Genomic DNA, 14,719 nt, shown 5'->3' on the forward strand with positions numbered 1-14,719 from the left:
CTTTCAGTCCGCAGGCTGACGCTCTATCCACTGAGCCAAACCGGTTTCGGCAGTGTGTCCTTTTTTAAATAAATGTGTCACCATGTCAGGGCTCCAAACAAGCATGCCTGCCTCTCTGTCAGGGATGGCTCTCTGTGGTCCAAAGAGGTAACCATGAAATGGTTGCCGTTTGGAGAAAGTCATTTTTAAACCCTGGGCTTAGGTTGAAATGGAAGGTCTCTTGTTTTCCTCAAGTCCTTTGCTGTTTCCCTAGGACATTGGGAAGGTGCAGTTAGGACCCATTAAGAGTTATGGGTCCTAACTGCACCTTTTCCCAGGAGTTGGGTATATAGCAGGCCACATTTATTTAAAAAAGGACACATTTATTTCTGGCCAGCATATCTCAGTAGTTGACTGTCGTCCTATGAACCAGGAGGTCACGGTTCGATTCCCAGTCAGGGCATATGCCTGGGGCTGCAGGCTTGATCTTTAGTGTAGGGTGTGCAGGAGATAGCTGATCCATGGTTCTCTCTCATCATTGATGTTTCTATCTTCCTCTCCCTTCCTCTCTAAAAATCAATAAAAATAAATATATCACATAAATAAATAAATCTACACTAAAAAAAAAACATTCAAATTGACCATCACTCTGCTGCACCCATCAGCCAATCAGGAGGGAATATGCAAATTAGAAGGCCAAAGCTGGCAGCCACCCAGCTGCTCCTGGCCCAGAGTGGCCTGGCTGGGCAGGATGCCTGCTATGTGGGGAAAAGGGGGGGGGGCACAAAGGGATCTACAGGAGTGGCACTCTGGCCACAGTGAAGACAACAAGTCTGCAACGAAGATGAAGATGGCAGACTCTTGCTGGAGTGAAGGCCTGGGTCCCAAGTGCTGGAGGAAAACCTGTGTTGAAAGCCAAGGGAAGGAAGGCCAAATAATTCCCACCGAAATGACTAAGTGCTGGGTGGGCCCGAATCACTGCAGTGACATTGGCGGATGTGGGACTAAGAATTACATTATGTAGGTTATCTGGGTCCTCCTCTTCCTCCCCTCCCCCAACCTCCGCTCCTGCCCACATTTAGATATCAAATGGGTCAGAAGGAGTGGAAGGTAAAAGAAACAATGAAAACAGAAGATGGTAGGATGTCAAGTATTTTGTTACATAGATGGTTGTTTCTGCAGAGGAGGCCTCTGTATGGGGTCCGGGCTGGAACAAAAGGAACAGAGGAAGCAGCAAGGTGAGGGCCATCCACAGACAGGAGGTCCTCTGTGTCTTCGCAGTCTGCCCACGCACCTACTTTCTTCAGGTCAACTTTCTCCCTTCCTTTCCTCTCCCCTGCCACGCCACTTCCCATCTCCTGGACCATAACTGAATGGAGAAGCAACCGAAGATACTTTTATTTAGACCCCTCATCATTCCCAATCATAACCGACGCGAGCTGATGGGAAATCAAAATGCACAAGAGGCCGAAACCGGTTTGGCTCAGTGGATAGAGCGTCAGCCTGTGGATTGGAAGGTCCCAGGTTTGATTCCGGTCAAGGGCATGTGCCTTGGTTAAGGGCACATCCCCAGTGGGGGTTGTGCACGAGGCAGCTGGTCGATGATTCTCTCTCATCGACATTTCTAACTCTCTATCACTCTCTCTTCTCTGTAAAAAATCAATACAATAATTTTTTTTTAAAAATGCACAAGAGATGATCGAGAGGCGAGGCGCTTCCTGATGGAAGCAGTCCCCTCTCTACGGCCCCCACCCCCCCTCACCGTCGTCCTCCCCCGCACAGTGACAGTCTCCAGGGGTCAGCGGGAGCGGAGGGGAGCCACTGCCTTAGTCTACAAGGAGGAGGGCTCTTCCCAGTGTCATCGCCGCCGCAGTCCGGTTCCTATTCGGTTCCTATTCACGCACCGCAGCGCCGCGCAGCCACCAGGGGCGCAGGACTGCGCCCCAACCCTTAGGTCAGGGTCTCGGGGCCCCGCCGCTCCGGGGTGGGGGGGGCGGCCCCCGCAGCCCACGTGCGCTCCCGGGACAACAGCAGGCGAGGCCCGGGCGCGCCCCCGCCGCCCACGGCCGCGCGCGCGCTGCGCCCGCCTCCTCCCCCCCGCGCGTCCTCGTGCCCGCGGCGGCCGCGCGCCCCTTCTCCCGCTGCGGGCGCCGCGGGGCCGGGGGCGGAGCGCGGGCGGCGGAGGCCGGGCCGGGCGCGCGCGCGGGGCGAGCGGGGCGGGGGCGCGGCGAGCGGGGCGGGCGGCTCTGGGGCGGCTCTGGGCCGGCGGGTTGAGCCTGAGGGGCTCCTGAGCCCGAGGATCTTGAGGATCGCGGACCCCGGCGGCCGACTCCGCGCGTGACGGTGGCGGCGGCGGGGACAGCGAGGCCGCGCCGGGAGCCCGGCGTCCCCGCCCCCCGAGCCTGACGGGCGGGCGGCCCGGCGGGATGAGGCGCTGGCGCGGGGGGCGCCCGGCCGAGCCTCCGCGGCGGCGGCTGCTGCCTCCCCGGGCGGCGCGGCGCTAGGCTCCGGGGCGGCGCTCGGCGGGCGGCGAGGACCGGGAGGACGAGGACCAGGAGGCGGCGGAGCGGCGAGCGGCGGGCCCGGCGCCCGCGGAGGGCAGCCACGGAGCGGCGATCGGGGCGCAGCGAGGCCGCAGCGGCGCGGCGGGGCCGCGGGGCTCGGTAAGGCGGGGGCCGCGGGCGGGCCGGGGGCGCCGGTGACGTGGGCCGGCGCCACGGGGAAGGCAGGCTGCGGGGGGCCTTGCTTTTCCTTTTTGGAGAAACAGGAAAAAAAAAAGCTATTTTTTTTTTTTTAAAGTCAAGATTCCGGATCGAATGTGCTTTAGACCAGCTCGGGTTTCCCCCGGTCCCTCCGCGCTCGCTGCCCCAGCCTCCCTCCCTCCCTCCCGGGAGGACCGGCTGGGCCTTTCGCGCCAGCATCTCCCGGGGCCCCGGGGCCTGGGCAGCCCGGGCCGGGCGGGTCTGGCCGCTGCGGGGCTGCGATCAGGGCTCCCTGCCAGGCTTCTGGTAGCAGAGGGCACGGCTTGCAGGGGACCACCGGGATCCTTCCCAGCCTGCCCCCCCATCCCCTCTTTTGGGGGGGCAGGCTGGGTGACAGGTCTCAGCTCGCGGGGACTCCCGTGGAGTTTTCCCTCTCATCGTCCCAATTGGCTGAAGTTGCTGCTACATATTGGACGACACCGGTGACTTAGTGCAATGCATTCCCTGTCTTTCTCTCCCCCCTCCCCCCCAACTCTCCGCCACCCTCTTATCTAGCTTTTCCATTTGGTTGGCTTCAAATAGTTATGCTGAAGATTTTTTAGCAAACAGATCCCAAGACACCGGTAGGAAGAGTAAGTCCAGCCCCATTTCTTAGTTTTAATCTTACTTCTAGTCTAGACCCCTTTTTTCACATCACCTTCTCTTGCTGAAGCTTAAAGAAGGTGAAGGGTTTTGAGAAGGATACTGCCCCCCCCCCCCCAACTCCCCCTACACACACACCCCCAGCCGGATGCTTGGGATGCAGCCTAATAGTTAGCTTTTAGGAAACAGAATTGGGATAATTATAATTTTGATCCGCACGCAGAATCGCAATTTGCAATGCTCGGGGCACTGCATGATGCTACATGGGGAAGCCGGCAGCTGGGCCCCATTGCGTTGTTGTCAGCATCTCTTTTATTTCCTGTTCTTTCGGGCCTTTTATTTGGCATAGATTTGGACCTTTTAGGTCAGGCGGAATGGGAACACCTTCGGATGCATTGTTCGCTTTTTGGAAACGTGGTCTCTATTCCTATTTCTTACCGGGAGCGGAAAAAGCATATGGTGCCAGGGGACAGTGTTTCTGTCATAAGAGTCCAGAGAAATGTGCTAGCTTGGCCCAGTATTTGGAATTTGCTGTATTGTTGCAAGATCTCTGAGTAGGGATGGTTGTGATTCATTCATGTATTTATTTATTTATTTTATTTTCTTACTGGGTGAATGGGAGCCTGACCAGGAAACTTGACATTTGCTCCTTGGACTTGAGCGTGCAGGAAAGGGAAGCTTTAATTGCTGCTACACCACAATCTCAAAGTTTTTCAATTACTCATTGGTGTGGGCTCTTTTTTGAATAGGGCTGTTTGGGAAGACGGGGTTGGAGGCTGCTGTGATTTCCGTGTTCGGAAAGAGCTGGAGTCTAGTCTAGTTTTGAACTTGGCCCTGCGGCGATGCTGAGGAGAGGAAGTCTCTGGGATGGTGGGAGGTTGGAATGGTGCTCCAGACCACTATCTCCTCCCCATCGACTTCAGAGCAGGCCCTGGGATAAAGCAGCACTTTGGACAGAGGCTGGTCCAGACAGAGCAGGGGGGTAAGCCCAGTTTACCAGATGGTGGTGCAGCCAGAGGTGGGTGACAGTGGTACGTGGCCCAGAGAGGAAATGTGAGTTGCAAAGGACCTTTTCTTTTTTCCAGTTACATAACTGTTTTGTTTTCCAGGGATAGACTAAGAAGCAGCCGGGCAGGCTCCACTGCCACGCGAGTCTTTGATGTTGGTTTGAATTCCAGTCGTTATGTTCCTTTTATTTTCCTTTCCCACCCCCCCGCGGCATGATCCAATCACCAGAGGCTATCATCTGAGATCTTAATGTGTCCATACATCCATCCTCACTTCTCTCTCTCTTTCCTTCTTGTTCTCTCTTTAGATGACCTAACAGTCTTTTTCCCCTTTCCGAGCTGGCCTGGGTGTATTGTCTGCATCGTGTATATAGATTCATTGTGGACTGTAAATAACATTTCACAAGTGTCAGGGGCTGGTTGCTGTTTCCTTCAGAAGAAAAATGACACGAAACGAATGAGACGCTGTTCATTGTTTAAACCTCATAAGGGATGAGAAGGTGTTCGATCTCTTCCGGTCCCGAAATTCTGGGATTCTACCTTATTCTTAGGAAACCCATACCATAGTACCTACCTTTCAGAACTTTTGAAATTTTTGATCATTCTAGGGCAGATGGCAAAGTTGATAGAGACTCTTGGCTTCTTTAAAGCGTCAGTTCAACATATCAAAGGAAGGTTACAAGTTAGGGGGAAAAAATTGTATTTTTCTCCATTATTTAGGACAGAAGTTGGCAAAATCCGGTCTGCAGCTTGCTTTTTTTTTTTTTTTTTTTTTTTTTTTTTTTGGTAGGGCCTACAAACCAAGAATGATTAAAAAATTGTAAGTGCTTGAAAAATATCAAAAGAAGAATAATATTTGTGCAAGTTATATGAAATATATATATAATATATCTAGCTTCTATTTCCTGTACATTGAAGTCCAAGGAGCAAATGTCAAGCTTCTGGGTCAGGCTCCCATTCACCCAATAAGAAAAACAAAACAAAACAACCAAGACACATTATTCTTCTTTTGACATTTTTTTGTGCAAGTTATATGAAATGCACACATCAGTATCTGTAAGAGAAGGTCAGCTTGCACGCAGCCCCCTCCTCCCTTTACGGTTGTCTGTGGCTGTGTTGACAGGTCAGCAGTAGAGTTGCATTCTTGCGGCGGAGCTAGCATTGCCTGCAAAGCCTAAGCTATTTCTTGTCTGGCCCTTGACAGAAAACGTGTGCCAAACTCGGATTTAGGACTTAAAATCTTTGCCTTCCTTGGTACAGGCTTTATTTCCTGTCATAGCATTCCCCATAAAGGGCTCAGACCCCCTGGGGAGATACTGATTTTTGCTTTGGAGCCACATGGACTTGTGTTTGAATGCCAGCTGTGGGATCACCTCAGCCCTGCACAAACTAACATCCTTCTGCCCCAGGTACCTCCTTTGTCATCAGAGAATGATAATAGAATCCACCTTGGAAGGATGTAGTGATGATTCAATGAGACATGGTACATGGCAGGTTGTAATACAGAGTAAGTGTGTAGGGAGCACTCAGGACGTTGTAGATGATGATGGTTGTACGTTCTGATCTAAACATAAGCCTAAAATAATTGTACGTCCGTCTCCGTTGCCCCTATAGCATACATTGTTCTCCTGAGTGGTATGCTTACTTGTTATTGATGTTTCTCCTTTACTGAGACCATTCATTCAGTTAACAGCTGATGATTGGAATAACGAGTAATTCTCCAGATGTTGTGTTGTACTTTTATCAGTCCCTTATTTAGATGATTAAGAAAGGGTAGAAAAATAGTTTTGCTCTGTCTTCTGGAGATCCTGGATTTTGATAATTTTCCATACTAGTCTGTGTTTGCAAATTCAATTTAAATGTCACTGTTATTTTGGTACTGCTTCTTATTTTTCTCCTTTGAGAAGATATGTGAGATAAACCTGTTTTAATTAGGCTAGGGTTTGATAACTTTCCTTATAGCTATATGACACTCTAAGTCTAAACTTAATTTTTTCCCCCCTAAAGATAGACCTATTTGACTATCTAGAGCACATGTATCAAACACAAGGCCTGCGGGCCAAATCCGTCCCGCCAGGCCTTGCAATGTGGCCCGCACCGCGCTGTCATCACTGCACTCTGCTGCGTTTCCATCACAATGACAGTTTATGACTGTTCAGTAAACCATTTGGCCCGCAATTTAGGCTGGATTTTAGATTTTGGCCCCTTCTCTGATTGAGTTCGACACCCCTAATCTAGAGGCTTTACTACTAAGCTGCTTTTTGAAGTTTTTGGTTTAAATTATCTAACAGCCCTAGCTTGCATGGCTCAGTGGTTGGGTGTCTTCCTGTGCACCAAAAGGTTGCTGGTTCAATTCCCGGTCAGGGCACATGCCTAGGTTGCGGGTTCAATCCCCAGGAGAGGGCGTGCAAAAGACAGCTGATCCATGTTTTGCTCTCACAACAATATCTCTCTCTCTCTAAACAATCAAAAAACAAAAAAAGAAATCAATAAAAAAATAAATTGTTTTAAAATTGAAAAACTGGATGTACTTTTCACCTTTGAGTGCTGGTTTATTTAACATTAACCTCAAACTGAGAGTGAGCAAATAAACACAGGCCATTGCTCTGAGTTAAAACAGAATTGAGAAGAATTATAAATGGAGCTGCTTTATGGCCCATTGTGATTCTTCTTCTGGGAATTTATCTCAATGAAACCCCAAACCATAATTTGAAAGACTATGTTCACTGCAGTGTTATTTGGAAGCAGCACAAGTGTCCATCAGTAGATGAGCGGATAAAAAAGCTGTGGTACATTTACACAATTGAATAGTACTCTGCCGAAAAAAGGAAGAAAATTTTATCCTTTGCCACAGCATGGATGGACCTGGAGAACATCATGCTGAGTGAAATAAGCCAGTCAGAGAAAGACAAGTACCATATGATTTACTCATATGTGACATCTAATGAACAAACTGAACTACTAAGCAAAATAGAGACAGATTCATAGATAGAGAGTAGGGGTTGGGGGTGGGGGTGGGGGGATATGAGTGGAGGGAGTGAGCAAAGAAAAATAGAGACAACTCATGGTCACGGACAGCAGTGTGGTGATTGCAGGGGTGGAGGTGGAAGAGGACATAGCGGGAATAAATGGTGATGGAAAAAATAAATGAAAAAACACACACCCACAAACCAGAATTGGGGTCATTGTGGCTCCCGCAGTCCAACAAATCATGTAGTTTCATGCCTTGGGGGATGCTTAAATGCAGGGGGATGATCTGAGGGATACCGAAGGGCATTCATGTGCTCACACTGTCCCTGATGGACCCCTGGGGTGGATGAGGCACGAACCGAGCACCTGGGAAACTAACCTGCGGGGCTCTGATGGCAGCACCCCGAAAGGTAAAGAAGACCCACTATCATGAGGAAATGGTATTTTCTTTTCTTTTTCTTTTTTTTTTTTTTTAATTTATTTTCTTTTTAATTTTTATTTTTTTAAAATATATTTTATTGATTTTTTTTGCCCCCCTCCCTCTCTCCCACACATCCCCTCCCTCCCCAGAGTTTTGTGTCCATTGGTTGTACTTATATGCATGTATAAAAGTCCTTCGGTTGATCTGTTATCTCCCCCAGATCTTCCTCCCCTCCCCACTGTAATTTGACAGTCTACTTGTTGATATACTGTCTCTATATCTATCTTTTGGTTCATCAGTTTATAATGCTCTTTATTATCCACAAATGAGTGAGATCATGTGGTGTTTCTCTTTCATTGATTGGCTTATTTCACTCAGCATGATATTCTCCAATTCCATCCAGGTTGCTGCAAATGATGAGAATTCCTTCTTTTTTATGGCAGCATAGTATTCCATTGTGTAGATGTACCATAGTTTTTGGATCCAATCATCTGCTGACGGACACTTAGGCTGTTTCTAAATTCTGGCTATTGTAGATTGTGCTGCTATGAACATAGGGGTGCATATATCCTTTCTGATTGGTGTTTCTAGTTTCTTGGGATATATTCCTAGAAGTGGGATTACTGGGTCAAATGGGAGTTCCATTTTCAGTTTTTTGAGGAAACTCCACACTGTTCTCCACAGTGGTTGCACCAGTCTGCATTCCCACCAGCAGTGCACGAGGGTTCCTTTTTCTCCGCAACCTCGCCAACACTTGTCGTTTGTTGATTTGTTGATGTTGGCCATTCTGACAGGTAGGAGATGGTATTTTCTTTTGAGGTACAACTCCCCTACAATCAACTAGTTTCCTAGCTGAGAGATAAGGTTGAGCGGGAGTATCACCCAAGGTCCTAAAGATTCGGTAAGATAGCTGTTGAGAGTTTCACAGTGAATCTGGACTAGAGGGTATTTAAAGAAGGTTTGTTTTAGGACTGGTAAAAGGAAGTGAGAACCGAGGTGTTTGGTTTACTTTCTCATAACAAATCTACGAACCAAAATGTTCATTGCAGAAGTTGGATTCTGGTTTTCAGAGAGATCCACAGGTCTCTAAAGTCCTTTCTTGCTCCAAAGTTCTATGATTCTCTGATTTTTTTAAACTTTATTTTAAGTAGGGACCATCATCTTGTACTTGCCTACTTTCCATTAGACCCACCCCAGGGAAACTGGACAGTCTCTATTGGTTGCTTTGCATCCGGTGGTCTTCTAGACTCAATAGCAATCTTGGCTCCAGTAGGATGAGGGAAACCAAATAGCCTTTTTATCAGCAAAAGTATCCTCTGAGTACACACTGTGTATTTTGTACCAGGCCAAAGACAGCGGAAAGTAGATATAAGGAGGGACTCCCTGCTCTCAGGAAATGTTCCCCTCCTTGGGAAGATAAACTTTTGTGAAAAGGAATATTCTAAAAGGGTGGGCGAGGGGCCAGTGGGATGATCGCTTATCTGGCAGTGAGAAGACCTGGATGTACCATTGGACAGGATACTTTGTGGCCTTGAGCATTTGTACAATGAACTCAGTAGACTCCCTCGGTAGACATGTTCTCTGTGATGGAGATAACCCACGTGAGAACTGCTCAACGCAGGCCAGATTTTACACTCATTTGCTGTGATTTTTTTTTAAAAAAAGGATATTTTCCCATTGATTTTTAGAGAGTGGAAGGGAGAGAGAGACAAAGAAACATCAATGTGAGAGAGACACAATCATTGGTTGCTTCCCACAAATGCTCCAACCAGGGGATTGAACCTGCAACCGGGGTACGCGCCTTTGACTTGAATTGAACCTAGGACCCTTCAGTCCGCGGACGTAACACTCCATCCTTTGAGCCAAACTGGCTAAGGCTATTTCCCCCTTCTTTAGGCCTCTACTTCTGCAGTTATTTTCTTTCTCAAGTTACCATTCTGTCCTTACTGGATCATCTCTTCTAGTATGCAGACACGCTTTATATCGATATTACCTGTGGCAGTGAGGACTGATTTTTTTTTTTTTTTTTAACCGAATGCCACTCTCTGTGGCTTCCTTTCAGTAAACAGGACCCTCAGGTTTTATCTGGGCACAGGGCAGGCCAACCAGCCTACATTCCCCAGCCTCTCTCTTGCAGCCACATGTGGCTCTTGGCCAAATGGATCTGACCAGAAGTGATGTGTGTGGTTGCTGGGTCCTGGTCATAGGAAGCTAGTTGCCTTCTGCTTCTCTTTCCTCCTTTTTGCCAAGGAGAACGTAGAGCTGGTGCACATGCACAGCCCTGCAGGTGAGAGCAACCCCGTGGGAGGCTGTGGACCAATAAGACGGATCCTCTGGTGATCTGGAGCAGAGCCACCTCCCAGCCACGGACGGCTCATTCACTTCCGGATGGTTAAGGGAGAGAAGGATAAAATCCTATATGTTCTTTGAGCCCCTAATATTTTAGCTGAATAACTCACCTTTCTTATACCACACTCTCCTCCACCTGACGCGTCCCTTCAGCTAGCGCCCAATTGCTTTGTTCCCTTTTAGAGCAAGAGGTGCTTATATTTGCCACGTCGACTGCCGTGGCTTGCATCTTGCCAATGCCAGTGATCAGTTCAGTGTCTACATCTTACTGACCTCTCACCAGCGTTCTACATCGGATGACGGACAACTTCCTTTGACCTCTTACCGGCTCATGCTCTGATTTTTGCCAGGTTATCTCTTCCCTTAACCCGGCTCTAAAATTAGGGATGACCCCGGGTTGTGCTCACGTGATTTCATCCATTTTCATGGTTTCAAATACCATTTATCTGCTGATGAGGATTAAACTGTCTCTAGTGATGATCCCCCTGCCCTAGATTCATCTAACTTCATTCCTCCGCTTGCTGTCTAAAAGACACCTCAAATGCAACATGAACAAAAACAAACTTTAAATTGCTCCTTCCTTCACTTACTCCTCCTCCTGTCTCGCACAAGTCTTCACTGTCTCAATAAGTGGCTCCACCATCTACCGAGTTGTGCAGGCCAAACCCTCAGAGTCATCTTCCATTTTTCCCCTTTTCATTTCGTGTCAAGTCTTCTCAGCTCCAACTTCAAAATATAAAGGACCTGACTATATCTCAGGCGCCCCCCCCCCCCCCACCCCCCGCCACACACACACACACACACACTATTAAAAACCTAGACTAGCCCTAACAGGTTTGGCTCAGTGAATAGAGCATTGGCCTGTGGACTGAAAGGTCGGTCCTAGTTTCGATTCTGATCAAGGGCATGTCTCTTGGTTGTGGGCACATCCCCAGTAGAGGGTGTGCAGGAGGCAGCTGATCGATGTCTCTTCTCTCATTGGTGTTTCTAACTCTCTATCCTTCTCCCTTCCTCTCTGTAAAAAAACCAATAAAGTATATTTATAAAAACAAAACAAAACAAACAAACACCTAGGTTCGAAGCCTTTGTCCTCTGGAAAATTGCCTTGTCTCTGTCCTTCCATGTGGCCCATGTCCAGGTAATGTTAAATGTTAATCTGGTCCCGTTACCTGCTTACTGGCTTTCTAATACACTTTCCTCCAAAACCAAAATGTCAGAATTCCATCATGGAAACAAAACCACCATCTTGGCCGCTTTTACCAGGCCCTGTATCCATGGTTCCCAGCTGGGGAAGCTTTGGCCCTGAGGGGACACTTGGTGACGCCTGGAGACATTTTTGGTTGTCAGGACTGGGTGTGGCGTGGCGGTGACGCGGGGCGTGTGCTGCCAGCGTCTGCTGGGTACAGGCCCGGATGCCACTAAACATCCCACCACGCGCGAGACAGCGCCAGCCACAGAAGTGATGTAGCTCAGCGTGTCTGCAGGGCACGATTTGGCTCCTGGCCGCCTCTCCAGCCGCATCTTCTATTCCCTCTTTGTTCGCTGGGCTGCAGGCACAATGATGGTCTTCTTTTTCTCTCTTAATGGACTTTTTTTTTTTTTTTTTTAGAGCAGTTTTGGGTTGACAGCAAAATTGGGCAAAGGGTGACAGAGGTTTTCCACATGGGCACAGCCTCTCTTATCATGAGCGGCTCCCAGAGTGGTGGAACCTACAGCTGAGGGACCTACACGAGCACGCAAAGTCCATAGTGTGTATTAGGGCTCACTCTTGGTGCCATACGCTTTGTACAGAGTAGTTTCACTGCCGCGAAAGTCCCTGATGCTTCACCTATCCATTCCTTCCCTTCCCCTGCCCCCAGCTCCTCGCTACCAGTGATCTGTTTGATGACTCCATACTTTTGCCTTTCCCAGAATGTCATGTAGTTGGAATCATGCTGTGTGTAGCTTTTTCAGATTGGCTTCTGGCGCTTAGTGATAAGCATTTAAGTGTCTTTCATAGCTTTTTAAGGCTTGTTAGCTCATTACTTTAAAAAAAAATTTTTTAATTGATTTTTTACAGAGGGGAAGGAAGAGGGTTAGAGAGTTAGAAACATCGATGAGAGAGAAACATCTATCAGCTGCCTCCTGCACACTCTCTACTGGGGATGTGTCCACAACCAAGGTACATGCCCTTGACTGGAATCGAACCCGGGACCTTTCCGTCCACAGGCCAACGCTCTATCCACTGAGCCAAACCGGTTTCGGCATAGCTCATTACTTTTTAAGCGCTGAATAATAGTCCATTGTCTGGATGTACTGGTACAGCAGTGTGCCCATTCACCCGCTGAAGGACATCTTGGTTGCTGGTTGCGTCCAAGTTTTGGCCAAGTTTTTCCAGACACCACTTTTCACCTCCTTAGGTTACATACCAAGGAGTGGGATTGCGGGGTTGGAAGATAAGAGTGTATTTGGTTTGATCAGAAGCCACCAAGCCGTTTTCTAAAGTGGCCGTAGCGTTTTCCACTCCCACCAGCAAGGAGTGCATGCTCCCATTGCCCCACATCTTCTCTGGCCCGTGTCACGGCCGTGCTCCGGATCTTGGCCTCTCTCACAGGGGTGCAGTGGATGATGTTCTTTTTTACCCATCGGACAAGCTGAGGGATCTGCATGTGCTGCTCCTGTGTTTAGAATGCACAAATCCCTCCAAGCTCTGCATGACCGCTTTTTTTCCTTCCCCGGAGAGGCCTCTGTGATGACCTGGACACGGACCGCATCCCAGGCTGTTTTCCACACGATCCCATTTGCCTTATTTATTTATTTATTTAAATTAATATTTTATTTTATTTATTTTTTATTTTTTTAAAAATAAATCTTTATTGTTCAGATGATTACAATTGTTTCTCCTTCCCCCCTCTCCCTATAGCTCCCCTCCACCTGGTCCCCATTCCGCCCTCTGCCCTTACCTTCCCCCGCCTCCACTGTCCTCATCCATAGGTATATGATTTTTGTCCAGTCTCTTCCCACGCCCCCCACACAGATACCCCTTTCCCCTCTAAGAATTATCCATCCCCTCCCATTCTGTGCCCCTGATTCTATTATATTCACCACTTTATTCTGTTCCTCAGATTTTTAATTCACTTGACTTTTAGATTCACTTGTTGATAGATATGTATTTGTTGTTCATAATTTTTATCTTTACTTTTTTCAGAACACCTTTTAGCATTTCATATAATACTGGTTTGGTGGTGATGTACTCCTTTAGCTTTTTCTGTTCTGTGAAGCTTTTCATCTGCCCTTCAATTCTGAATGATAACTTATTTATTTGCTTATATGTGTACCAGTAATTTATAATCCCCCTCTCCATGCACTATTTACCTGCTGCTTCCTTAGCATTCCCACTTAATAAATAACTTGTTGATGACGGAGGGGTGCCTGAGTCCGTTGTGGGGATGGATAACAAGGTGTTCAGTGATATTGATAAATCAGAGGGTTCAACTGGCAGCAGGAGGGGTAATTGTGACTTCTGGGGGAAGGAAAAAAAAAACAAACTAACAACACCCTTGAGGCAGGCTGGCAAGAGCCTCTAGGCTTTAACCTTTGCCATTTTTGTCTGGATTTGTTTGTTTATCTCCTATCATGGAAGGGATTCCTTTTGTAGAATGGAGGAGTTCACCCCCATTTTAGGAGGAGGCCGATGGCAAGAGTAAGCTGACAGCAGGGACGTCTGAAGAAAGAAAGGGCACGTCAGGATCTAACTTCAGTTTTGCCGTGCATCTCGGACCACCTGTTTTTTGCATGTACAGCAGACCTACAGCTTCCTAAGGTTGCTGAGTGCTGCCGTGTGGCGGCCTCTCGGGAATGTTGTCTTCCCTCTTCCCAGTATCAGAATTCCTTCCAGACTTTCCCTGGAAGAGGATCATCTATCGGCCCCATGCTTCTGCGTTTTCAGCAGCTGAGAAGCCAATTACTCACATGACAGCCCAGATCTTTTTTTTTTTTTTTTTTTTAAAAGCTCTTCCTGTTGAAAACGTCCCCCTTTTATGAAAGCGGAAAGCAGCTCCCTGCGTTTCCAGCGCCACACAGCTCTGCTTTATTTTCCACGTGATAGCTCTTTCGCTGTCATGGGAAGAATGGCTGGCTGGTTTATCCTCCCATCAGCCTTTTTTCTTTCCAGACTAAATGCACTCATTTTCCTCCACGATTCCTCATGTGACTAGGTTTTCAGCTCCTTTTCCAGGCCCATTCCTAACATTTTTTTTTTTTGGGGGGGGGAGACTCGGGGCAAGAATACAAATGGGAGTCCATATGCCACCAGTCTAACAATGTACAAGTTCTGAACCAAACTCACGGAGAGAGCTGTTCCACTGCCTGCATTACCCAAACTTCATAATGGCCCAAATCGAGGCAAACAGAATTCTCAGCCATGCCTGTGCTCTGTGAAGGACCAGCCTCCAACCTGAGGTCCCCTGTTCACTGCAGGCTCCTTGCACAAGGGACTTTGTATGTGCATGTATGTGGACCCTCTAGCACAGTGGTTCTCAACCTTTTTCATGCCGCGGCCCTTTCATACAGTTCCTCATGTTGTGACCCCCAACCATAAAATGATTTTCGTTGCTACTTCATCACTGTAATGTTGCTCCTGTTGTGAATCGTAATGTAAATATCTGTGT

The 14,719-nt window shown here is 48.0% G+C and overlaps 1 protein-coding gene across 1 annotated transcript in view; it reads left to right on the forward strand.

Moving 5' to 3' along the window:
- The first annotated feature begins 2,213 nt into the window (after window positions 1-2,213).
- The window catches only part of ARHGAP32 (Rho GTPase activating protein 32), a 160,939-nt gene continuing 148,433 nt past the window's right edge, over window positions 2,214-14,719 (forward strand). The window contains exon 1 of the mRNA XM_045585446.1: window positions 2,214-2,642. The gene's annotated coding sequence lies outside the window, so the exon portion shown is untranslated. The remainder of the gene's footprint in view (window positions 2,643-14,719) is intronic.

This window comes from Pipistrellus kuhlii, unplaced genomic scaffold (genome assembly GCF_014108245.1).
Source record: "Pipistrellus kuhlii isolate mPipKuh1 unplaced genomic scaffold, mPipKuh1.p scaffold_m20_p_20, whole genome shotgun sequence".
Classification (NCBI taxonomy): Eukaryota; Metazoa; Chordata; class Mammalia; order Chiroptera; family Vespertilionidae; genus Pipistrellus; species Pipistrellus kuhlii.